This window comes from Ailuropoda melanoleuca, chromosome 16 (genome assembly GCF_002007445.2).
Source record: "Ailuropoda melanoleuca isolate Jingjing chromosome 16, ASM200744v2, whole genome shotgun sequence".
Taxonomy (NCBI): Eukaryota; Metazoa; Chordata; class Mammalia; order Carnivora; family Ursidae; genus Ailuropoda; species Ailuropoda melanoleuca.
The window spans coordinates 16,006,202-16,032,899 of record NC_048233.1 but is presented as its reverse complement, the minus strand read 5'-3'; the positions used below and the strand labels follow the sequence as shown (position 1 = coordinate 16,032,899).

General features: G+C 33.5%; 1 long non-coding RNA gene across 2 annotated transcripts in view; it reads left to right on the top strand.

Moving 5' to 3' along the window:
- Window positions 1–26,698, top strand: part of LOC117796689 — a 463,405-nt gene that overhangs the window by 65,433 nt on the left and 371,274 nt on the right. The gene's annotated exons all lie outside the window — the stretch shown is intronic.

Sequence of the window (26,698 nt, the reverse complement as noted above, 5' to 3'; positions counted from 1 at the left end):
ATTAATTTCCACACTTGCTTGTACTTATGTAGCTCAAAAGAATTATCGGGGAATCATAGAAACTTTGTATTGAAAAGAACCTTGAATCTGATCTATTCCAACTATTCATTTGATTCTCATAAATTCACATAACACATTGCCATACATCCCATGCTTGAATAACCCCTGTGATATGGTTTTCAACCAGTTCTTCAAGCAACCGTATTTATTTTTAGATAGTGCAACAACAAAAAACTTTCCTAAAACTATGTTTCTCTCTAAACATAAACCCCAGTTTTAGACCTTCCAGTCACAGCCAATGTAAACAAAGTCTAATCCCCGTATCTTATGTAACCCATTTAAGTATTTACTTTTTTAAAACATTTAATTTATTTATTTGAGGAAAGGGGAAGGCAGAGGCAGAGAGAGACAGAGTTTTAAACAGGCTCGTGCTGAACATGGAGCCTGACACGGAGCTTGATCTCACGACCCTGAGATCATTACCGGAGCCGAAATCAAGAGTCAGTTGCTTAACTGATGGTGCCACTCAGGCGCCCCACCCTTTTAAATATTTAAAGATGGCCTGCTAACCTTGGAAACAGAGGGTAGAAAGAAGCACAGTACGGTTTGGAGTCCCTTCAATACTGTGCCCAATTTTCTGTAAGTTGTCATAACATGTCTACAGAATTTTAAAAATGATTCTCAAAGTGAGGGTAACACTCCAGCTTGGGCTGTTTACTACAGAGTAAGGCAGTGCCATTGTTTTCTTGTTTGGAATATATATTTATTTCTCCTTATAATTCTTTAAGCTTTTTTGGCAACACTGTCCTAGTTGAGTTTGTTTGCAAAATCTGTCATATCTCCTTTAAGTGTGCTGCATCCCTGCCACACTCCACCATCTTTATTTGTGTTCTGTGAGACCTACCAGTCAGGCCTGTCCATCGACTATATCAGGTTACAGTGATACATCCGGGCAGCTTACATTTTGGGATCTGAGTCCACCTGTGTGGTAGAGAATTCATATATTATTATTCCTACTTCTTTCATTATTCCAATGAAGAAACTGAAGCCTCATAAAATTTTACTTGACTAAGCTAATACTTTTCACAGAGCTAGTGGAGTAATTCCAGCCTCATAATAGTTTTTCTGTAATCATTTCTATTTTTTTATTTATTTTTTGTTTTTTTCCACTAAATGTACATTACTGTATGAGCATATGTAGTTTTCCCCTTATCAAAAACAGTATCCCATTGCCTAGATTTTCTCAACCACTCCCCACGTATTGTATCACAAGTTTGGTTTCTCCAAGAATTTTTTAATCATTGCTTTGTCCTCTGTCCCTATAAATGTATATTTCCCAGATAATCATATAAATCGTGCAGTATACAGCCTTTGTGTCTGACTTGTCTCATTTAACAGAATACAACTGAGATTTATCTATATATTTTGCATGTACTCATAGTTTCTTCCACTTTATTGCTAAGTAGTGTCCCACTGTATAGATATACTATGATTAGTTTATATATTCACCAATAGATAAACTGGTTGCTTCCAGTTAGGGTTATTATAAATAAAGCTGCTATAAATATTTCCATACAGATCATTGTACAAATATATATTTTCAGTTATCTTGAATAAAAATCCATGAGTGGTATTTTTAATGAGTATGGTATTTTTTTAAAGATTTTATTTATTTATTTGACAGAGAGAGAGAGTCAGAGAGCACAAGCAGGAGGAGTGACAGGCAGAGGGAGAGGCAGACTCATCGCTGAGCAGGGAGCCCAATGTAGGGCTTGATCCCAGAATCCTGGGATCATGACCTGAGTTGAAGGCAGATGTTTAACTGACTGAGCCACTCAGGCACCCCAAGTTTATTTATTTTTTAATAAGAAATGACCAAACTATGCTCCAAAATGGTTATAATAGTCTGCTATTACTGCTGTAACAAAGCATCACAAACTGAGTGGATTAAACAATAGAAAATGCATTGTTTAATAATTCTGGAGGCCAGAATCCTGAAATCAAGGTGTCAGCAGATTGGTTGCTTCTGAAGGATATAAGGGAAAGATCTTTTTCAGGTTTCTCTCCTTGGCTTGTAGATGTCCATCTTCTCTATATATCTGTTCACATCATCTTCCCTCTGTGCCTGTCTTTGTATACTAATTTTCTCTTTTTTGTAAGGACAGGCATATTGGTTTAGGTCTAACCCAATGACCTCATCTAAACTAATTATATCTGCAATCTGATTTCCAATTAGGGTCATGCAATTCATCCTGTAACAATGTTTAACATTCTCTCATCACTATGAGATTTCTAGATGTTCTACATCTCCAGCAGCACTTGAAATTGTCAGTCTTTTAAATTGTAGCTTTTCTAGTAGGCATATAGTGGTATCTCATTACAGTTTTAATTTGCATTTTCCTAAAACTAATAATTTTGTGCACATTTTCACATGTCTTTTTGCTATCAAAATAATTTCTTTGGCAAAGGAGCTATTCACATCATTTGCTTATTTTTTACTGGGTACCTTATCCTATTAATATTGAGTTGTCAGATTTATTTATATATTCAGCATATAAGTTTGTAATCAGATGTATATTTTACAAATATTATTTCCAAAAGAAATGTGACTTGTTTTTCATCTTCTTCTGAACATCTTTTGAAGAAAAGCAGTTTTTAATTTTATAAACTATAATTTATTACCTTTTATTTTTGACTTGTGATCTTTTTTGTTCTAAGAACTCTGCTAAACCCAAGTCATGAAGATTTTCTCCTATTTTCTTATAGAAGTTTCATGGTGCCAGCTATCCTAATTCTATGATTATTCCAGTTATTTTTTAATTTTTTAAAATATTTTTATTATATTATGTTAGTCACCAGACAGTACATCCCTGGTTTCTGATGTAAAGTTTGATGATTCATTAGTTGCGTATAACACCCAGTGCACCATGCAATACGTGCCCTCCTTAATACCCACCACCAGTCTATCCCATTCCCCCACCCCCGTCCCCTCTGAAGCCCTCAGTTTGTTTCTGAGTCCATAGTCTCTCATGCTTCATTCCCCCTTCTGAAGTTGTGGTCCATATATACAACGGAATATTACTCAGCTATCAGAAAGAACGAGTTCTCACTATTTGCTGCAACATGGACGGCACTGGAGGAAATAATGCTAAGTGAAATAAGTCAAGCAGAGAAAGACAATTATCATATGATTTCTCTCATCTATGGAACATAGGAACTAAAGAAAGGGGGGGTAACCAGTTATTTTTTATATGTACATTGATGTAACATTTTTAGTTTTCTGCCATATGGATGTCCAATTCTTCCACTATTATTCATTGAAAGGACTATCTATATCCATTCCTAATTGCATTCCCTCGGCATCTGTATTGAAAATACATTGTCCATTTTTATGTGGGTCTATTTCTGCAATTTCTGTTAAGTTTGATTATTCTATATGTATAACTTCACACTAATACTTCACTTCTTGAATACTGAAGCTTTACAGTAAGTCTTGAACTTAAGTAATATAAATCTTCCAACTGTGTTCCTTTGCAAAATTATTTTGGGTATCCTTGATCCTTTACAATATCAGATCTATTTCATCATTAGGTTGTCAATTGTTACACTTTTTTTGTTTGTCTTAGGTCATCAACTATCTTCTAAAGAAATCAGAAATAGCTCCACCTTCCACCACCTCATTCCATCTAGTTGATGTCAGATAAGGATGGAAGCTCAGCTTCCCCGTGTTCCTGCTGATACTGGGCAGTAAGAGGAAGAGAATTGGAGCACTGACTAGCCACAACTTGCACCACCACCTCTGTATCAGCCTTGCTGATGCCAGATGGGGGTGGAAGACCATCTCCTCTCTTAACCCTGCTGACAGCAATGCTGAGAGGAGACCAGTGCTGACTAGTCCTGCTTTGCACGGCCTTATTAAGTATTGTTACTGGCTGGTGGGGAAATGGAAAATCATATCCCTGCTTGTTCACACTAACACTACCTCATTATTTGAGCACTTCCTGCTTCTGCCAAGTGAGAATGCAGATCAGTTTCTCACCTTGCCCACCAACACTGTCTACAGGAGGTTTGATTCATAGTGCTGTAATCCGCTATTGCAGAGTAAGTGGAGTATGATGGAAGATAGTTACTCTCTGAAACTGTGTAGAGGGATAGTTTTTCCTTTGGTGTTTGGCTAGAGTAAAGTAAGTATTGGCAGGGAGATATTCTGCTAATTAGGATTCCCATTTTCTAGTCTTTTGACTGGAAGGAAAGGTTTTTCCTGGAGTTTTAGTTTGGTTTTGCTTGTGGTTTTTGTTTTTATTTTTTGTCTCATGTATTGGTGTTTCCAGGTTGGAGGCTCCTGCAATAAGCTGTTGAGGATATATGGGAAACAATAAGAAAATCCAGGAACACACTACCATGTTGTTTCTCAAGCCCTGAAGTGCCTAGGTGCTCCTATCTTCTTCCTTCCAACTTTCAGTCTTCCTATGACGCCTGTGTTATGTTATATCCAGGGTTTTGTATTTTTAAGAGGTAGCAACTGGGAAAAATGGAGCTATTCCATATTGCCACACTAGAAGTCTAGCTTCTATTTTTGAAGATATTATTCTTGTATAGAATTTTGCATCAACATATTTTCTTTCAGTAATTTAAAGAAAACACTCCATTGTCTTCTGGCTTGCATCTCTCTCTCTCTCTCAAAATACCTATACTTATATCTATAGATATCAATACTTATAGGTATAAATATTTATAGCAATGAATATTGATATCTATCTAGTCAGATTTCATTCATCATATAATGTTTCTATCTCACCTCCACTTTCACAGGTACCTCAAATGTTTCTTCCTTTCTATTCTTTTTCCTCAATGCCTTCTTTTAGAACACCATATCCATATACATTAATACGCTTGATATTGGTCCACAGATTGAATGCTCTGTTCTGATTTAAACTTCATCTTTGGTTTTTTCTTTTCTTTTTTGTGTTACTTTGGGTGATTTATTTTGACCTATCTTCACGTTCATTGATTCTTCCTCTGCTGTGGTCTAACAAACCCATCAAAAGAATCCTTCATCTCTGTGTATTTTTTTTTATTCTATGTTTTCCATTTGGCTCTTATTTACAGTTTATATATCTAATATTCTCCATTTTTATAGGTTATGCCCACCTTGTGCACAAAATCCTTTAGCATATTATTCATACACATTTTTAAATCCCTATCTAATAGTTCTATTATCCTATTCATTTCTGAATCTGGTTTTATTGACTACAGTATCTCTTGACTATATGGATGACTGCACATCAAGAGTAAAAATGAATAACTGAGAGGGAAAAAAGTACAAAAGTATTTAAACAAACATGCATACTTCTGCTTCATTTTTCTAACATGGTTTGACAGCATAGGGAAGATATCAATGATATCATAGAGTATTATATGGTGATAGATGGTAGCTACACTTGTGGTGAGAATAGCATAATATATAAAGAAGCTGAATCACTATGTTGTACCCCTAAAACTAATGTAACATTGTATATCAACTATATCCAAATGAAACAAATGTTAAAAAAAAGAAAAAATCCCACACTTTCTAAGCTTTTTCAGATTGAATTTTGAAAGTGATTATATTTAGTGCTTTATATATAAATGCAATTTAAGTAAACCTCAGATTTTCAACAATGTTAGCCCACATCCATGTCTGTTTCAAATGAGTTTTAGTGCATTTCATTTTAACACAACATTTTTAGATGCTTTGAGCAATGTTGCTAATTGTATGCTGGTTACATGCAAATGATATGCACTGAAGAGAATTAGAATAGGCTTAGTGAGTATGAATTATGTGTATGGGGAAAATTCTTAGTTTCAAGTGTTAGCTTACTGCGGCTCAAGTGATTTATTTGCTTCTAGTTATAATGAGTGTGTGTGTGTGTGTGTGTGTGCGTGTTCTACAGGCCACTTGATTATATGTGTATCACTGAGTAAGATTCCATTGAAAGGGATGTTTAGATGTTCCAGAGAGTTTCTTTAACACTGCTACCATATGATTACTATAAGTTTTGCCAGTAGGATTTCAGAGATGAAGAGTAGGCTCTATTCTGAGTTGCTCAAAATAATATAGGTGGAGTGATGGATCAGTTAATAAACAGCTAGAAACTTATGTAATAATCAGCATGACAGTAGTGTTGTGTTTGAACAGTATGTACTAGGTAGCCAGAAAAAGGTAATGAATGACATAAAAAGTATGTGCAAGGTTCAGCAGCAAGGAGACAGAGTGCGCTAAGGCCAAGCATTGCTCTGTATAGCTGAAGAGTAGAGCAGATGTGAGAAGTCATGAGGGGTGAGAAAAGAGGTGTAGGTAGGGACAAGATGAGATAAGGTCTCAGACAACATTCTGAGGAAATGACTTTTACCCTGAAGTAGTGAGTATTCTAAGTCAGGGAATGATAACTAATTTTATGTTTTAGAAAGATTACTCTAACATTTGGGTAGAGGACTATTTTAATAAAAGCAAGACAATATGCAGTGGAGCCAATTAGAAGGTTTTTGCTTAGGGGTGCCTGGGTGGCTCAGTCAGTTGAGTTTCCAACTTGACTCCAGCTCAGGTTATGATCTCAGGGTCATGAGGTCAAGCACCACATCGGGCTTCAAGCTTGGCAGGGATTGTGCTTGAAATTCTCTCCCTCTGCCCACCTCCTACTTGTTCTCTCTCTCTCTCTCAAATAAATAAATAAATCTTAAAAAAAAAGAAGGCTTTTGCTAAAATCTAAATCAAAGATGTTGACTGCATTTAAAATAAGACACTGGCAATAAAAATAAAAAGGAAAAATTATTTCTGAAAACAGGATTAACTATTGACTGACCATGAAATATACAGGATTTGAAGTCTAAAATACTACAGGTCATTTTCTCTGATAGAAAAATACAAAACATTAGCTAAATGATAATATAAAAAGACTATATACATTAGAAGGCTCTGAATGATGATTCGACAGTCAGAGTGCATGGTCTGTCTAGAAGTTTTATCACTTACTAGGTATATGTACATTCTGCACCTCAATATTATCATCTGTAAAGTGGAATCAGAATTTTAATTCTTATCATTCTTGTTAATATGAAAGAATATATAAATGATACATGTGGCTTAGAATAGACCTTGGAATATAGTAAACTCTAAAGAAACATCTACTATATTTTTAAAGAACTAATGGCATAGGGAACATTCTATTATTATCCTTGATAAATAAATTACTGTATAAATGTATTTTAATTTTGGTTATACTAATTTAAAGACAGTTTCTATGATAGATACAAAAAAGAAATATTTCAGAACTACATATGAGAGTTAGCTCTTCTTAGCTAGGAACTTTAAAACTAAAGATTACAAATGATCGTACTAACTCGAATTTCTTCTAATAGAAAATAAATGTTTAGATCAAAATACTTAATTTTATAATACAATATTTAGATTTCATGTAGAAAGTATCTGTACATAAATTTTATAACCCCAAACCCTAAACTTTGATTCTCAACCAGTTTTCTATGTTTTTAGATAAAGAAGATATGAAATTTTTCTCAGATGTCTGGATTTATTCCAGAGCTTGTAAATGATTACTTTACAGGTTTGATAGTGAACTGCATGAGTTTCTTCTTACAGTATGATATTGTATTTTGTAAGAAATGGCAAATGAATAAGCCACAGAAGTAAAAATTTCATTCTGTTATTTTCATGACTGAGATCCAGCATAAGGCTGATAAATTATGACCATAAAGTATATTTTTTTCTTATACACCGATAGTAGTAAATTTTGGTATCTTACAACATTGATTGTCTCTGAATATGAATACTAGTCCATAATGAGGATGGTAGGGCAGAGATGAAGTTGCTACAGATGACGTTTAACATTTATATTCTGATACACGTCAATCAGGCTATCAAGGCAAGGTGTAATTTTAGTCAGTTTAACAATAATTGAAAACAATTGAGAAGACTAGTATAACCAGAGAATTTTTTTAATAATGGATCAGAAAACCAGATCAACAAACATTCAACACATTACACATCTACAGATGATTGGTAAATTTTCTTTTCTCAGTTTTCTCAATGACATTTTGAAGGAAAGTGAGATTCAAGAAGAGGCAGAAGCTAATAAGGTTATCATTGTTCATGTGTTATATTTTATCAGTTCTTTCCTTCAAAATAGTCAAACTGTTACATAGATATGCAGTGGGATAAACAGGCTCCTCGAGCAAAAAACTAATCCCTCTTTTTCAACAATTCACTATGGGAATATTTATTTTACTTAGGAAATTTGTATTGTATTTTTTTTCAAATCTCTAATAATAATATTTATTTTACTTAGGAAATTTGTATCGTATTTTTTTTCAAATCTCTAGAAGTAATATCCTATCTTGCCATGAAGAAGCATACCACAAATAGTCCATTTATATAATTCCAGCTGGTAAAGATCTGCATTCAAGACAGAAATGTAGTAAGTAGCATCCAGTTTACTAAATTGATTTCTGACTGATGACCTTTCAAGACCCTTTAAAAAAAAACTGTCATGAAGTAATTCAAAAAGATATATACATTATTTATAATAGCCAAGAAATGGAAGCAACCCATGTGCGCATCACTAGATAATGGATAAAGAAGATGTGGTATATATAGACAATGGGATATTACTCAGCCATGAAAAATGAAATCTTGTCATTTGCAACTACATGGATGGATCTAGAGAGTATAATGCTAAGTGAAATAAGTCAGTCAGAAAAAGACAAACACCATATGACTTCACCCATATGTGGAATTTAAGAAACAAAACAAACAAAGAGAAAAAGAGACAAACCAAAAAACAGACTCTTGACTTTAGAGAACAGTTACTAGAGGGGAGATTGGGTGGGTGGGTAAAATAGGTGAAGGGGATTAAGAGTACACTTATTCAGTTGAGCACTGGGTAATGTATAGAATTGCTGAATCACAATATTGTACACATGAAACTAATATAACACTGTATGTTAATTACACTGTAATATAAAAAGGAAATAAATAAAAATTTTAAAAACTAAAGAAAGACTGTCATGGAAGAGTTATGCCTTTTAGAATCTTTAAAGAACAATTTTGTTCAATGTGGAAGTACCAAGTCATTAAGCTCTAAATTTTCTTATAAAGAACTTATTCTATCTACTGCTTCTTTCTTACCTATAAATCATGCAATTGTGTAAACTATTTCACAATTGTTATCTCTCATTACAATAATTAGGCAAATGTAATTTCATGTTTATGTAGTTGGTGACATTGCATTGGTTTTGCACAATTCTCAACTAAGGAAAGATTTGGCCACATTTTGATTGCCTTAAGTTAAGCAGTCAATCTAACAGCATATTTTATTAATACCAAACTATTTAAATTAATTTTAAAGTTTCTAGTGATGCATATGGGTATATTTAAATATACAAACATTTTTCTAACAATTTTATTTTATTTATTTTTTTAAGATTTATTTATTCATTTGATAGAGAGCCTGTGAGTGAGTATGGGGGGAGAGGCAGAGGGAGAGGAAGAGAGGATATGGTAAAAAGAGAGTTAATTTGATTTAATGATGAATACAATGTAGAATGTGAGAAAAAGAAGCATCAAGGATGACTTCGAGTAGTTTGGTCTGAGTGACTGGTAAAGGAGTTGCAGTTACCTGAGACAGTAAAAGCAAGGGAAGAAAAAAAGTTGGTGGGAGAAACCAAGGACTTGGTTTTAGACTTGTGAAGTTTCAGATGCTCATTAGTTGCCCCTTGGTAAAAGTGAATGGTGGTGATTGATTTAGATGCTCTTAAGGAGTGACACAGTGTCATTATCCTTATGTGACCACTGCGGTTCCATTTGGGTTCAATTAGTGTCAGATTGTCCCCCACCCCCCTTCGTCTCTCTGTTCACTCTCAGGTCTACTTCCTCCTGATTGATACCTTTTTGGATCACAAAATTATCTTCCGTCTTTGTCTTGTTCTTTTATGGCAGACTTTGGGCTGGCATTAAAATAGGCCTGCAGTTTCAAATACACAGTAATTTAAAATAATAAAAACTTTTACTCTCATCTTAAAAGCATTAAAAGGAATCCAGTTCACATCCCACAGCAATATCACTCAAAAAAAAAAAAAAAACCACACCAAAAAAAAATCTCTACCCCCTTATTCTACGGCGACACGATTTACTATAAAGATCATTATAAGCCAAACTCCAAACTTCTGCCTCCTGTCTCTCCTTTAAGTAGTTATTATTCCCTCTTCTCTCCATTTGTCAGAAATCTTTGTGATTTTTTTTTAAGCATAGCCTTTTTACTTAATCGTCTTCCCTATAGATTGTGTACTGCTTCACAGAAAAAAGTGGCTCTACATATTCTCTCCTTTGGTGGGTAGTGAGAGACAGGGAAGGGGTTCGATGTGGTGCCCGCGGAAAGACTGTGGGCAGAAGAAAGGGAGAAACTGCTGCATCCATAGGTCTTGTCTTTTTTCAAAAATAAATTATATTCTTATATGGATATTTGTAGGTAGATAGATAAATGATAGCTAACCTCTGCTATCTTTTAGCACAGTGTTACTCAAAGTGCCAATGCTCAACAAGGTAAGGTCTTTCTAGAAATGTAATGACAGTGGAAATAAACAGGGGTTTTGATGAAACATAGTGGACTAGCAACATGCATGATCAGACAGTCCATCAGTGTCTCACACTGTGTTACAGGGTCAGGAGGCACAAATTTGATTTAGTTCATTTATACCCAGACTTAAATACTAACTATCTTAAGGTAGTATTGTCGTATTTTTTATCAACATATTGTATACTGTACAGAGATTATATATAACATATATTTTTAAATGCAGAAAGAGTGGTACAGCATCTTTATCCTTATTTTCCTATCTTATTCGTAGTTTGAAGACACTTCTGTTCTACTTAAGTGCTTAAAATTAGCCAGCTTAAACTTATTCTACTCCTTTTCTGATAGTGAATTATATTAAAATGGAGGGGAAATTGCTACGTGACGCAGTCCATACAAAATCAATGAGTTACATCAATAGTAACTATTACCCACTGCAAAATATGAGCCTTTTATGTCAAAAATTTTATTTTTCAAGCTCTCATTGCACTACCATTGCGTTGGATTAGGATTTAATACAGTGTGATATCTTAAACATAATCCTTTATTTCTTTGCAATTCAGATTTTGTTTCATAATCAGAAAACCTCACTCTTCTTCTGGTCTGTAGCATCTGTGTTATTATTGTAAGGTAATGTATGAGTTTTTGTCAGTAAGGCATAAAGTCTTTTACTTTATTTATTCTTTATAATAAACAGGATTTTCTGTCGATCATCTTCATTTTCACCATAAGATTGATAAGGGCATTTCTAATTCATTGGGCATAGCATTTTACCACATAAAACCTGCAGTTTAATATAAGTATTAGGTATAGGTTCCATTATATTTGTGCGGAGTTGTAAATGTCTGAAGCATTTGTTAAATTTTATAGCTGATCTTGTTCAAAGTAGTCCCTTTGGTTGGGGATTTGGTATCTAGATATTACTGACATTCATATCTAATTTCACACAGACATGCATATTAGTTTCTGGGTAAAGACAGAACAAGCCCCATTTTTTCCTATCCCTTTCTGAAAAGATATAACTAATTTTGCAATTATTTTAACTACTTTTTTTGTAGATGGAAGTGTTCATATAAATGTGAATTATAAATTTGATAATATCTCAGGTAATTCAGAATTTCTTTCCACAAATAAAAAAGAAACCCATGGATTACAGCCACATATAACTGCTCATGTATATTTCAGTTCAGTAAAATTATATACTATATTAATATCATGTGTCTTTATAATATGAAGTGTACTTTTCTTCAGAAAGCTTGAAATCAAGAAAATTGGTTCATTTTCTTACCTGTTACTATACAAAGGGTCTACAATTAACAGATGACCACATTAATTCTCTAATTTTTCCCCAAGCACTTGGTTGTCTTTTTTTTTTCCTCTTGTGATGAGAACTTTTGAGATCTACTCCCTTAGCAACGTTTACATATGTATTATTAACCATCATCAACATGCTGTACATTTCAGTCTCATGACTTATTTATTTTATAACTGTTATTTTTTACCTTTGGACCCCTTTTACCTATCGAGTGCCTTTTTATATTGCTCATCCACACCCAGTTCTTTCACAGAAAAGGTTCAAGCTAATCCTGATATTAACCTGCTTATTTTTCTGTTAATAATCAATGATTATTATTTATTAACAAGACTCCATGAGTAATTTAACATGGGAGGCTAAGAAATTATAAAATTGAAGTTAGTTCCCCAGTAATGATAAAATAAATAAATTTGTCCATACTTTCCTATCATTTTCTAAACTTTTTTATTTTCTTTAAATTTTAAAGCAATCTTGTGATTTAAGGTTTATGAAATTCAGTATTCACTATTTGTATTTAATTTGTTCCATGCTTTCAAACTGCCTTTTCGGGAGCTTTTGTAGGACTTCTACTTGTATGCATGTGTGATGAAGCAGCCTGTGGGAGAATGTTGCCACCAAGAACATCGAGAAAAGCTGTTAAATAAAAGACATTTGGAGAACAGGTGAAGCAGCTGAAGCAGCCAGGATTTTAGGGATCAGTGCTAGTGAACAGGGGTAGAGGAGAATCCAGAGTTGAGGTCAGCTAAATGTTGGAGCCACTGTATCCTGACATTATTTACCATTACTAGGTTTAGGATATGCGACTACAGGACTAAGAACTCAGATCCTGCCTGGGCAGAAAGCCATGACTAATAGATAGAAAGTCCAGGCTCATATGGTTAAAAAAATCAGGATTGGAAGCTTAAGATGAAAACATCCTGGTGAGAAAGGGAGATTGAAGAACTGAACCTCATGACTGTTGGCTATCTCCTTAAGACGTTTACCAAATTCAGAAGATACTAGGGTAGAGTCCTAAAATGCTTACCAGAAAGCACAGTTTATGGTAGTCTCTTAATGCCAAGGAGGTAAGAGAGTTCAGAAACTGCCAAGGGAAGATGTCCCAGTGAACATACCAGGCACCACGCTCTCAAGTGAAGAAATGGCCAACTATGCGTGAGAACAAAGGCAAATCCACCTTCTTCCCAAGTCTCTAGAATAAGGCTATCAGTCCAGCTCCATCTGCCTGGCAGAAGAAAAAGTAAACCTTTATTGGAGGAATGTTGTTTCACTTTTTATACAAAATGGTCCATGTGAAGTAAAATATATATAATCAATTCATGAAATTGTGCCAAAAACTGAGACCAAAAATTAGAAAAAGAAAAAAAACAACAACATAGTTGAACCAGATATTATAGTTAGCAGGCAAGAGCTTTCAAGTTACTGTAAATATATTAACCATGAAGATTAAGAACACAGATACAATTATAAAGATATATATCAGAGATTTAATATGTACTATGAAAAAGTAAATGGAATTTAAGACCTGGAAATCATAACTGATAATCAATAAACAGGCTCTAATAGATTAGATAGAAAGGCAGGATTAATGAACAGAAAACAGAGCAAGAGAAAACATAAACTGAAATGCAGAGAAAAATTTTTAAAAATGTCCAAAAGCATGTAAGAAGCATGTAGAGCAATTGAAAATATCCACCATAATAATAACTGGAATCACAGAAGGAGAGAAGAAAAGTAGGAAAGAAACAGTATTTTAAATGATAATGACCGAAAAGGTCAAAATTTAGTAAATGGCTAACCCATAGATTGAAGAAGCTCCAAGAACCCTAATAATTATAAAAACAACACCTCAGCATATCTTAAACTTCTGAAAACAAAGACAAAAAGATGTATCTTAAAAAGAGCCGAAGTAAAATAACATATATTTTCAAAATGAGCAATAAGAAGATTGACAGCTAAATGTTCAATCAAACAGGATGAGAGCTAGACAGCAGGGCAGAGATATCTTTAAAGTGCTGAGCAAAAACAACAGCCAAACTAGAATTCTACACCCAATAGGAAAAAAAAATCCTTCAAAAATAAAAGTAAAAATATATGTTGAATCACTGAACATAATAAAAATAAATAAATACATAATAAAAAAAATTTTAAAAATTAAAAATAAAAGTAAAAATAAAGTTTTCTACACCATAAAAACCAAGAGCTCATCACAAGGAAACATGACAAAATAGCCTGTTTATTTAAAAAATACTGTAAAATCAGGTTAAAAAAATTAAGGAAATACCATCAGTAGGTTATAACTGGACTATTATAACTACCAAAATCCTCCCTCAAAAAAACCAGTTTTTAGGCATCTATCAAGAAGTATTATTATATACACAGGTATGTGTGTATGTAAAGGGCTGTATTTGTTCCTATATGTGAATTTTTAACATATTTGAGTGATAATACCATCTATTCATCACAAAAATTCTATGCCACTCTCTTACTTTTGGTATTTCCAAACTTTGAAAACTTTATCTTCCTTCACTATTTATGAAATTTATATTTAGTTGTCGTCATCGTTGTTGTTTTTTTCGGTGGGGGGGAAGGGCATGAGGGAGAGAGAGAGAATTGTAAGCAGGCTCCATGTGGAGCCCGACATGGGACTCAGTCTCAGGATCCTCAGATGGTGACCTGAGCCGAAATCAAGAGTCAGATGCTTAACCGACTGTGCCACCCAGGTGCCCCTATAATTTAGTTTTTAATGGCAAGCTCAAAGATTGTGTTTTCTACTACGTTTTATTCAAATCAAGAGTAGTCTTATTTTAAAAATATCAACCATGCCTTCAATTACTCTTCTTTTCTGATAACTACTAAGTCATTTTTGAACTAAGACCTCATTTCCAATTGCCTTTTACAGACTTCTACTGATTGTCTGGAACATCAGAAATGCTGATAAATAAATAGCAGATACTTTAAACTCCATATACTCCAAACCAAACACTATTCACAACGAAACTCATTCTGGCTACCTTGGACCAGGAAAGTCAATCTACCCTATTACAACAGCAAGAACCTTTAGTACTAGTTGATTCTTCCCTTTTGTCACATTTACTGAGGCACGGGATATTGTCAATTTCACTATTAAAATATCTCCTAAAATACTTCACTTCCCTTTTTCTATTGCCACTGCTTTAGTATATGTGCCATGCTTACAGAATTCATTTGTAATATCTGTAAGTTGCTTACAGTACTTTCCCTTTTCCATCACTGATTTGATTTCAAGTTCACTGATGATAGTGCCTAGGCTTTCTTTGTCTTTGTATATGCTCCTTGCCATAGCAACTATTTTATGGACTTTACAAGCAGAATCACTGAGTAAATGATTGGGTGATACTGCTTAAATATGCAGCATTATCTATATTATGAATAAGATCTAAATTACAAATATTCTATTTGAGGTGAAATGTTCAAATACTTATATATATTCCCTGCAGATATTACTGTCCTGTCTTTAGTTGTTGTGTCTTAAAATATCTTCTACCTCCAGAATATAAAACCTGTTACACACCACAGGAAGTTTTTTTTTTTACAGGAAATTGGCTTAGTTTTGTCAACTGCATTTATTTAATGACTCAGATAATATTATATATTTAAATTTATTTTATATACATAAATTCTTACACTGACTTGTATGACTTGAGTCATTCTCTTTTTATGAAATTTTATGAAAGAATAATGCAGCCAAGATGCAGGGCTAAATTCTTTTTTTTTTTTAAGATTTTATTTATTTATTTGACAGAGATAGAGACAGCCAGCAAGAGAGGGAACACAAGCAGGGGAAGTGGGAGAGGAAGAAGCGGCTCATAGCAGAGGAGCCTGATGTGGGGCTCGATCCCATAACGCCGGGATCATGCCCTAAGCCGAAGGCAGACGCCTAACCGCTGTGCCACCCAGGCGCCCCTGCAGGGCTAAATTCTTAGGTCAGTTTTAAAAAGAAGTAATTCCTGCTATTACTAACTTTAAACAAATTATATAAAACCATTAGCTATAACATGGTTAAACATAAATAAAGTATGAGATTAACTAATGGTATATTTCTCTTTTATGTTTTCTATTTTATAAATTAACATGGATTCCCAAAAGAAAGGCAAACATTTTAACTACTCACATACTTTCAAATCTGGTTCCTAAAAGGATACTGTTGGTTTTAGTGCATAATGTAGAGTGGATAATTCAGTTAGCCTTAATAGAAGAAAGTGACAGCACACCGTCAACTCTATTGATGTGTATACTCTGTAGGAAATCACAGAGGAGATTGAGTCTTTGAAGTTTGTTTTAAAAACTTACTGTGTTTACAGCTTGGATAAGAAACTTGTCATTTTATTAACGATGAGTGACCAGTTGTCACCACACATGAAAAAAAAAGTGACATATTAGTGGCAAACAATCATGAGACAAAACAAATGTAAATACTTATAATTTTAGGAGATAATTAAAGCTTTCAAGAGAGCAACTGTGAAAAGCCAGCATGACAAGGTGAATATATGTTGATAGAAAATGTTCATATTGATAGAAATATGTACGAAATCTTCGTCTTACAATATATATGCTATCACTTTTTGGAGGTCATATGTATTTATTAACTGTGTATAAATGTATGTTAGGCTTGTCTCCTCATTTTATTACAAGCAACATATGGTTAATACTTTTAACATAATATAAATTATCTTTAATTTGAGTACATTCTGTGTAGGATTTTTTTAAGTTCAAAAAACTTCTGGAGAAGTTTCAAAAATTTTTCTCCTTGGCTTTAACAAGACATCAGAAATGTGTTAATACCTGGAATGCATAAAGGAGAGAGTTAGCTAAAATAATTTAAAAGCTTCCTTAATTCTTACCTGTCAACTTTTCTCTTGCTAAATAATGAACTTCAACATTTTAATAAGTTTTAGGAATGCTACACTTTAGGAAATCAAAGGAGAGATCTGTCAGAAATATCTAAATAAGTGGAATGAGCACTTAGTAGCACGGGTGACAAAAGTGACATTTAGGATCAATCTATGAGGCATGACCTCAGCTAACCCTAGAGAAAAACATAAACATTATTTTGGCATCTACTTACATTCTGGCATTTCTTTCTATGACTTCTTATCTGTAGATATTTTCTTTGTATCCTAGTCTGACATACATACAATTTCCTATAGATAGATATCCAGATTATAATTCAAAATCAAGGAAGTTTACAAACACATAGAATAAAAGTAAAATAGTGAAATGACAGGAATTGAGATTAACAATTCTAAAAACAACTAATGAATCATTGAACACTACATCAAAAACTAATGACGTGCAATAAGTTGGCTAATTGAATTTAAATTAAAAAAATAAAAATAAAATAAATGAAATGAAATGAAATAAGATAAAAAGAACATTGACCATTTGGGTGATTTGCATGGTCCCTCTTGTAAGCAAGAGGTAAGCCACAAATGTAGTCAAAAAGTTCACATACTTGTATGGTAGGAGAAAACCAATTCTTACTTGTTTCTCCTTAATGATTTATCCTTTCTGCTGTGTAGAGTAAAAGGATACATACATTCCACTGTTGTATACTGGTATCTTGACTGCTGATAGTAGGTATCCCTACTGACAAGTAATGAGAGATCATTTTTGTCTTGTTGATTTTTTCCAGAATGGAATCAGACACTGGCATTCTAGTGAACATTACAACATATGAATGGATGGGTGGATAGATGGATGGATGGTTAGATAAAAAATCTGCTCATTTTACATGTATTTATGAGACTAGTCCATTCCATCTATCTCTTTTTTCTCTCCCCCCCCAAAACACACCCCTCACAGGGGCACATAGAAATGAATCAACATTGACGTTCAGAGTCCATTGCAATTACAAAATAACCTGTAGAACTTTTGAAGCATATAGATCCACACTCAGGCCTTACCCCACAGAAAACAAACACACACACAAAACAAAACAAAACAAAACAAAACAAAAATCATCAATATATTTGGGATTAGTCCTGGTTGTCTTTGATTATCTAGGATCAATTTATTCCAACTTCCATTTTATTAGAAATGGCACTATACATGGTTTGAGTATAAACTATAGTATGATTATTTGCAAGCAAACAAAGAAGCCTTTACTTTGCAAAAGGTGGACAATAAGATTCTTTTAAAGGTCATACTCTCAGGTAGATTCTAATTGATTCACTGGAAAAAAATCTTGATTTACAGAGAACTTTTTAAAAAGTCTTGATTTAAAGAGATTTTTTTAAAAATCGCCTATAGGTTACACTGAAAGACACACTGATACAACTTTTTGTATGATATACCCACTTGACTCCACTCTTTCATTCCACTGTAGTGGAATACAAATTTTAATCTGTCAGATCATGTCACTTTTCTGCTCAAAACTTTGTCATGACTGCACATTCTGATAAACGCCTAAGTTAGCTTCTTGGTCAATAATTTCTCACTTATTTTTGACAACCCCCATGCTCTCAACTCATTGTATTACCCCCACTTGCTCTTGTTCACAGGACTTACCAAATATGTTTCTAACTTTGAGTCTGTGTTTTAGTTTTCCCTGTGTCTGTTTTGTGCCAGATATCTGCTTAACTGACACAATCTTTTTTTTTTTTTTTGGTTCAATTTCATTTTCTCATGAGAATTATCCATGATGCTATTTAATATTTTAAACTGTTCACTTACTTCTAGCGCTCTCCAAATCTCATACTCTGTTCCTTTTTTTTTTCTGTAGTCCATCCATTTCCCATATCCTATGTAATTTACCTATTTAGCAGCTTAACGTTCATTGTCTTCCCATACTAAAATGTAAGCCCTGTTATATAAGAGACTTTGGTTGATTTTGTGCAACAATGCATGTTGGAAGCCTAGAGTAGTGCTTGGCATTCAGAGTGAATTAATTTCTGATTTCAAAAATTTATTTAGAATAAATGAACTAATATTTATTTCAATATAGTGTAACTGTCTTACTTTCACAAATAAACAATCAAAGGTTTACAACGAATACTTTCTATAGGATACTTTTACTTATTAGCTGCTCCACTAAACGTCATTACACCCCACCTGCAAAAATTATCATGAAGCTGAGCATGCCAGTGCTGTGCAGGCCCTGCCAAATTGGAATTATTGATCTTCAGGATACCTTTTCTAAAACTATCAATAAACGATTGGCAAGTGGCTGTCTCTTTAAGTCAGGTGCTCAAAGACTCTCATAGTAATCATGAATCATCTTCAAAATGAGAAGAATTTGCTGAAGAATATTTCTAGAAGCAAGCAAATTTATTTTTTTGGGAAAAGTATAAAATTAAACAGTGTCAGAGTAAGGAAGTTATAAGAACAAGATTTTACTGTGAACTCTCTTTCCATAGTCATCAAAGATGACTCAAAACCAAGTAATATGCAGTCCCTAATTCATTTATAAAATTTGACAGAGAGAGTGGGGGGTGGAATACTGTCAGGGACTAGAGAATTATATGTAATTACTGCTTTACTGCCATGTGTCCCAGAGTGATTAGTGAGATTAAGGAAGAAAGTAGAAACATACCATACTTCAATTCCTTAGCTACCTCGTCTTATCATTATATCTTCGTAACACCAAGAAACCCATCTATGGAAAGGAGAGGGCAGACCATGCCTTCCAGGAAATAACTCAGGTATTAATTAAGCCCTGTGGTTTAAACTTATGTGACTTTTGGAGTATGACCAAGAAGAACGTGCTTATGTAGGTGAATGTTCTGCTAAAAACCAAATATAGAAGCATCAGAGGAGAAAGAAGAAAGATAATATGTAAGAAGTGAGAGAGCAAAAAAGTGAGAGAAAAGCAAAGAACAGTCTTCAAGACATTTTTGCACTTTAAAATCCTCTCCATTTTTACCTATTAATTTGTAAAATCTAGTTGACATTATTCTATAAATGCCAAACCTAGGGAATGGAATTGTTTTCCTACTTTTACCCAAAGTGAAATAGATTAAGGGCCAATAAGAGCTCCACACAACATATGTAATTAGTGCAAATCAGAAAATATATACATTATAGAAAATGAAGTTCAAGAACATATGAAAAGAGAATGTGGTTTCTCTATAAAGCTAATTGGATAGTCTCCAATCACATGTAATATTAGGATAATTAAATAATCTCAGAAAAACTGCAAAGAAAAACTATTAAAATTTTCAAATTTACATGAAAACTATAATGTAAAATAAAATATATAGTGTAGTGAATTAGTATGCATGGTCTTAGATTCTTTACAGTCTGTTTTTGGCAAGAAATTAACTTCTTTTCTGTAATTTTGCTAAACCTACACAGGTGTTACAAAGGACAAAGTTTAACAAACTTATGTGAGAAAGAAATTTTTAAAGTGAGTACATGAAACAAAGTCTTTAGAGGATACATATTATAAGCAATGCAATGTGAAAATTATTGTATTGCTCTTTATAGAAGTAAAAACCATTTACCACCCACCATGTCATTTTTCATACAGAACCACACTTTATCTTGTTCTTTTTGACTCAAAAATAATTATCCCCTGTGTTTGTTACAGTAATAAAGGTAATAATAATTTGCTCTAATAGTATACTTTTCCTCCTAAGAGTTTAAGCACTTTAGAGCAAACTATTCCACTCGTCTTCATAAGAACCCTGCAAAGTAGGTATATAGAGACAAATGGCCATAAAAGATGAATAAAGGAAAATGTTTTAACCTGGAGAGCTGGATTCTTATTCATCTTCGTTGTCTGAGCCAGAGAAATGGAGTCTGCGTCATGAATACAGAATTGAAATTCTCCCAAGATTCCAAATATTTTTTCCTTGATCTCTGAGGTAAATGGTGAATATTTTTATTGCCTGAAATTTCGGCCTGACTTAAATTGAGATATACTGTCAAATTTTCTATCTAATGGTATTTTACTGAAAGAATAAAAATACATTTTTTCAAAGGATTTTTGGCACAGCTAGTAGAGGTATCCATATTTAAAAACTATAGGTTCATTTAATAGGTATGTGTCTTCTAATTACAGTAGGCTTCATGTGTTAATTAAGGCCAAGAATTAATAGATTTATCAAGCTGATGATTTTAGGAATGCTGTATATAAGTATTTTCAAGGAACCCATACATGTCATGATATCCTTCACAGACAATAACAAATCATCTTTAGAACTAGTAAATAAAAAATGGTCAGGCTCTGTTCTTCTTAAAAAATAGTTAAGAATTCATCCCACTGACCCTAAAATATGAGTTTGATTAATCCACCCCGAAGGATGAATGACTAAGCTAAATTTTCTAGGGTTTGAGTCAGAGGTAAATTTAGTCACAATTTCAAAACTTCGGAGAATATGTTCAAATATGAGAAAAACACAAGATTAACTAGCATGAATCTGTTAAGTCCTCTTATTTTATCTTGTGTGATATAGTAAATCCTACTGTTTGCTTCCTATAAATTAAAATAGGAGTGACTCAATCACCTACCTAATTAATATTAAAGAATGTTGAAAATAAATGTTTAAAAATGTATAATTTAAAACCATCAAAGTTGAAGTTTTGTCCTTTTTTTAAAATTGTTTTAAGTCAGTGTATTATTTGAATGGTAACATTTGGTATCAAAATCATTATTTCTATACAAATGGTTTTGAAAATATCAGGATTAAGTATTTTGCCTACATGTGTGTTTATTGATGTTGGCTTCATAAAGAAACAAATGCAAAAAATAAGGTCATTTCCACATTGGCAAAATGCAATGTACTATTATACAAAATGCCTTACACTGTTTTGCATATCTGACACTGTCACAGCTCTCTTATGGAATGACGTTCATTACACCCATGCTGCCAGCTCTATCAATTCCATTTGCTGGTGAAAACAAACCCAGGGCTTATCATGATGATACGGAATTGGGTACAATCATATCCTAAATTGCCAAAAAAAGAAAAAAAAGCAGTTGCAAAGTATAGTAATACAAAAAGAACTACATTTATATCTTTTTTGCAAAATCAATGACTCTATTATCTTTGTTTTAATATTTTATTTGCCCTTTATCCCATTCTTTATTTTCTTCTGTATTTTCATTATATTGTAGATATTAGCAACCTATTTCCAATTTCATGTGGTAACAAGTAAACAGGCTAAAAAATGGATAGGAAGGTGAGTAGATAGACGATAGATAGATAGATAGATAGATAGATGATAGATAGATAGATAGATGATAGATAGATAATAGATAATAGATTAATAATACATAGACAAATGATGGACAGACACCCACAGAGGTGTGGGGAGTGGGAGGTAGGGAAGAGAGAGTAGCAGAGAGAGAGAGAGAGAGAGAGAGAGAGAGAGAGAAACAGGAGATAGAGAAGAAAACAGTATAAAATTTAATCTAAAGAACCATAATAGAAAAATATTTTGTTATCCTTGTTTTATGAATTAGGAAACCAAAACTCTCTGGGATTAATCACACTGTCCCACATCACACACTGGAATAAAGTGGAGTCAGGTGTTTGTGCTGCTCTGAAGACTATCAAGACTGATGAGCAAATTGATGTTTTGATTGTCACCTACACTGAATATGGATAGAGATCACTAAGCATCTAAGAACTGAAGATCAAAAGTGTATTTCCCATACATTTGTAAGTCATGGAAAAATAAAGCAACATCAGAAAAGGAGAATTTCCACATGAATTCAATGAGCAGAATAAGCCACGTGTACCTTTCAAAACTTGAAGACTGATGGTCTCTTTTGCAACCAAATTTAAAAAAAATAATTTATTTATATGTTCTGTTTCATTTGGGTTATAAAATTGTTCATCTGCTATCCAATCAAATTAACTAGAAAGAAATCACACCTTTTCAGCAGTTCTTCTTGCTTTCAGCATCTGGAACTCCTGTTTTAGATTTTTATAATCCCTTCTCTCATTGTTGAGTCTAATTGAGAACTTCCCTCTTCCTCTTAATTTAAACAATCTGTGATCACACAGACTGAGGTTCCCTGAGATTGAGTCCTTCCATTGTCAGACATACATTGCTTCCTTTTCATTACATGACAGTGAGTTAAGAACAGTTATAAGTAGGGAGCTTCAGACAATCACATAGTATATAGAATTCTAGGTTTCTGGATGAAATTATCAAATAAATGAAATATAATAGTTATTCCTATTCTACACCAGGAAAAAAGAAACCTATCCAAGTAAGACCGTCACCCACTCATATAGGTTTTGCAAATACTGAAAATTGATGAAATTGGCCTTATGTTATAGAAAGTGCAAAGAAACTACTTCTCAAGTGACATCATAGCTTTTACATCCTTAAGCACTTATCTCTAACTTCAGCTATTCTAAAATAGCAAAATGTTACACTTTATTTTCAAATCTTAAAAATTCTGCGAATCCTGGCTTTACATATTAGAATTATAAACTACAAATATTTGTTTAGTTTTTGAGATGATGTCTTTGACAATAACAGGTTAACACCTAGGTTTTATATACTTCAGAATAAGTTCATATTTAATAAACAAATGTAAGGTGTCAATAATAACAGGTAAATTTCCTGTGGAGTTATTTTTTATACAGTCATTCTTTTTGGATGATATTCCCAAGTTACCAACAATTTGTAAAATTGTTTATGCCACAGAGATAAATTTAGGCTACAGTCTGGATTGGTGGATCCTGTGAGCTAATCATTATGACAGACATATTTTGCTATAAACAATTTCTGAATTTTTAATATACAGCATGAAGACAGAAAAGCTTACCAATCAAAAAGAAAGAAAAAGTAAGTTCCAAACCAAAGAGAAAATTAGAATTTTGACTCTAAACAAAGTTCCTGGTCCCAAATACTCAAGTTCCAGTGAAATTTTGTATTGAAAAATATGTAAAAGAAGCACAACAAAAATATATAAAAAAATGACTGCATCTAAGTCAGGGTTCTCATTTAACTTTAGGCTTCATGAAGTCTATTGTGTGTTTATAGACAAAGCTTTCTGGAAAGTGAAAAGAACACTGGTAAATATGGTGTTCTTTGTAGAAGGCCTTATTATCACTGACCCAACTATATAAAAACTATGCTCTCATCATATCATGGCACAGATGAAAATCAACATTTCAAAGAGCCAGAACCATTGTTCTCTGAAGTTACCCTGTTCAGACCATCATTCAAGCAAGAGAAATGAAACAGATTAAGGGGTTCAGCAATTTTCAACATCAGAGTCAATTCCAAAGATCATGTCTGCTCTAACAAAGATCTGGACGTCATTTTAGCCAGTGCAGCAATTGTGCACAGAGATCCACAATGCAGCCCTCAGCTGTGCCTAGGAGATAAGAATTCTGGGGAATAAGGACAGTTCTAGGACAGACACAAATGAGATTACAGGACGTAGGCCCAAGTTGTGCCAAAACTCAGGCTGATGTTTTTGTCTTCAGCTGTCACAGATGGGATAGCTTAAAACATGCATACCACACCATCTTTTAAAAAAGAAAATGGTGAGAGGGGAGAAAAAGGTTTTCAAGGACAAAATGTTATAAAATGACAGAGAATTTGGACTTAGAGAAAAAGACCAGAGAACTAAACCTATTACAAAACTGGCACATTACTGTTCAGGATTTTGGCAGGGTGTATTTATAACAGATTTCATGTAGAGGATAGAATCCAAAAACTACTCCTCCCCTAATTATGAACTGAATTCTCCTATCTTTGGAGGAAAAACAAAAACAAAAACAAAAACAAAAAAACAGAGGAGGAAATAAAAATAACTTCATTTTTTTATGATATGGAAATTTAAAGAGAATCAGCTCAGCAGGATAGATTACCAACTGGAAAATTTGGAAGGAATGTAAGGTCTGGGATTTTGGCTCCAAGCTGTGGACTCTGAATTTGTCACAGAGGTTAGTTCTGTCTCCGAAGGGGAGCCAGACATCCTGTACAAGAGTACCCCCTGTTGGTTGGTTGGCCAGAGAACATTGGCATTGCCTGCTGTGGCAGCTGCTCATTTAAACTTCTACCCTGAAATTTGCTGAAAGAAAAGCAAGAAAAATTTGAGAGCGGGGATAGGGAGATTAAGGGAAGCAGGAAGGATACTATGTAAGGAAGGACGTTAGGGGCAGAAATTTTCTCTAATTCTTTTGTTAAGGCCAAAGAAATAATCAAAGGCAATCACAGAGAATATGGGGACAACACTGTGAATAAATTTTATTCAAAGACGTTAAATCATTGTTAATGCCAATGTGTTTTCTAACCAGAGCTTTTGTTACCATAATTGTACCTTTGAATTGTTACAGTACAAGTCCAATTCTCATCCTTTTGCAAAACACTTTGGCTAGGAGATTCAGGGGTCAGAGAATCTATTTTTTATTCAAAAAGAAGATAATGGTATTATTTTATTGCTTTGAATGATGCAAATTGGGTCTGAAAACTTCCTTTCCTTTCTCAGTATTCAACCAACACTAGGAATAAGCTGAAAATTAACAGAATTCTGAGATAAGTTCAGCTCTCCATTTAGAAATGTGACTTGTGTCTGAAGCTTTATCAGATGGAAAAAAAAAAAAAAAAGACCTGGAATGAAAACAAACAAAAAACCTCCACGGTGTGTGCTTACTGATGCCCTCTGCATTCTCGTCCTGTCATTTTTGTTTTTAGCAGCAACTTGTAATTGCAATGAAAATAATTCTACCATAAGAAATGCACACGGCGCTGGGCTGAGTTGGAGTATTAGCAAATGCTAGGAGAGTCTGAGCCAGATTTGTTGTAGTCTTTACAGCAAGGATACACTGGGGTTCTAAAAGGTTAATGAACCACTTGTGGTAGACCTTTCCTTCACATTTTAACTCTGTTTTATTCCTGATAGAACCATTAACTTCTACACTAACCTTTCTACTTGTTACTATTACACACATTCTACCCACTAAAGCTTTCTATTGATTTTTGCCAGTGAGGTTTTATAAAATGTAGGTTTAAATACATGGTTTCTGCAATTGTGTTAGCATCAGCCAGCGTGTGTGAAGACAAAGATTAATTCTCTGGTTTTAATTTTTTTTATATTGTCATTCAAGTAGTCTTTTGTCATGATTGTTTTTCATGAGGAAACTTCTGTAAAGCCGTCACATTTGTGCCTTTAATATTATATGGCAAATACAATTTTATTTTCTTAGTTTTAAATAATGTTTATTCTAAATACACTAGAAGATATGTAACTTTTGTGCCTGTCATTCAACAGGTTTCCCAACATTTTCAATCACTGCTCGTGTGCATGTGTGTGTCTGTGTGTGTGTCTTTGTGTGTGCTTTGGAATGGGAGATAAAGAATGAGAGATGAAAACCATGTATATAAATAGACATACAAATAATTATGTGAATTTTTACTTAGAAGTCTACATAATTTGCTACAATGAATGCATGAGGTTTTTAAAAACATTCAAGACTAAATTTGGCTCTGTGAAAATCATGTCAAAAACACAAATTCAGTATGCCTTAAATAAGAATACTACGAAGAAGTTAGCCCTGCCATTTTAGTATGAGTTCCCTCATTTGTTTTGAAGAGTTTCAACCTATTTTGTTACTTTTTTATTTAATATATCACCTTATAAAGTCAATATCCTTCCTTAAAAGTACTTTTCATATATTATGTGTTCAGTTTGAAGATATTATTTTTTTAATTTAGAGGAGTAGTGACATAACAAAGGAGCAAGTAAGAAGAAAAATAAATATTAATCCACATGTTACCTCAACTCTGAATCAAAGAATGAAAAAAGAGG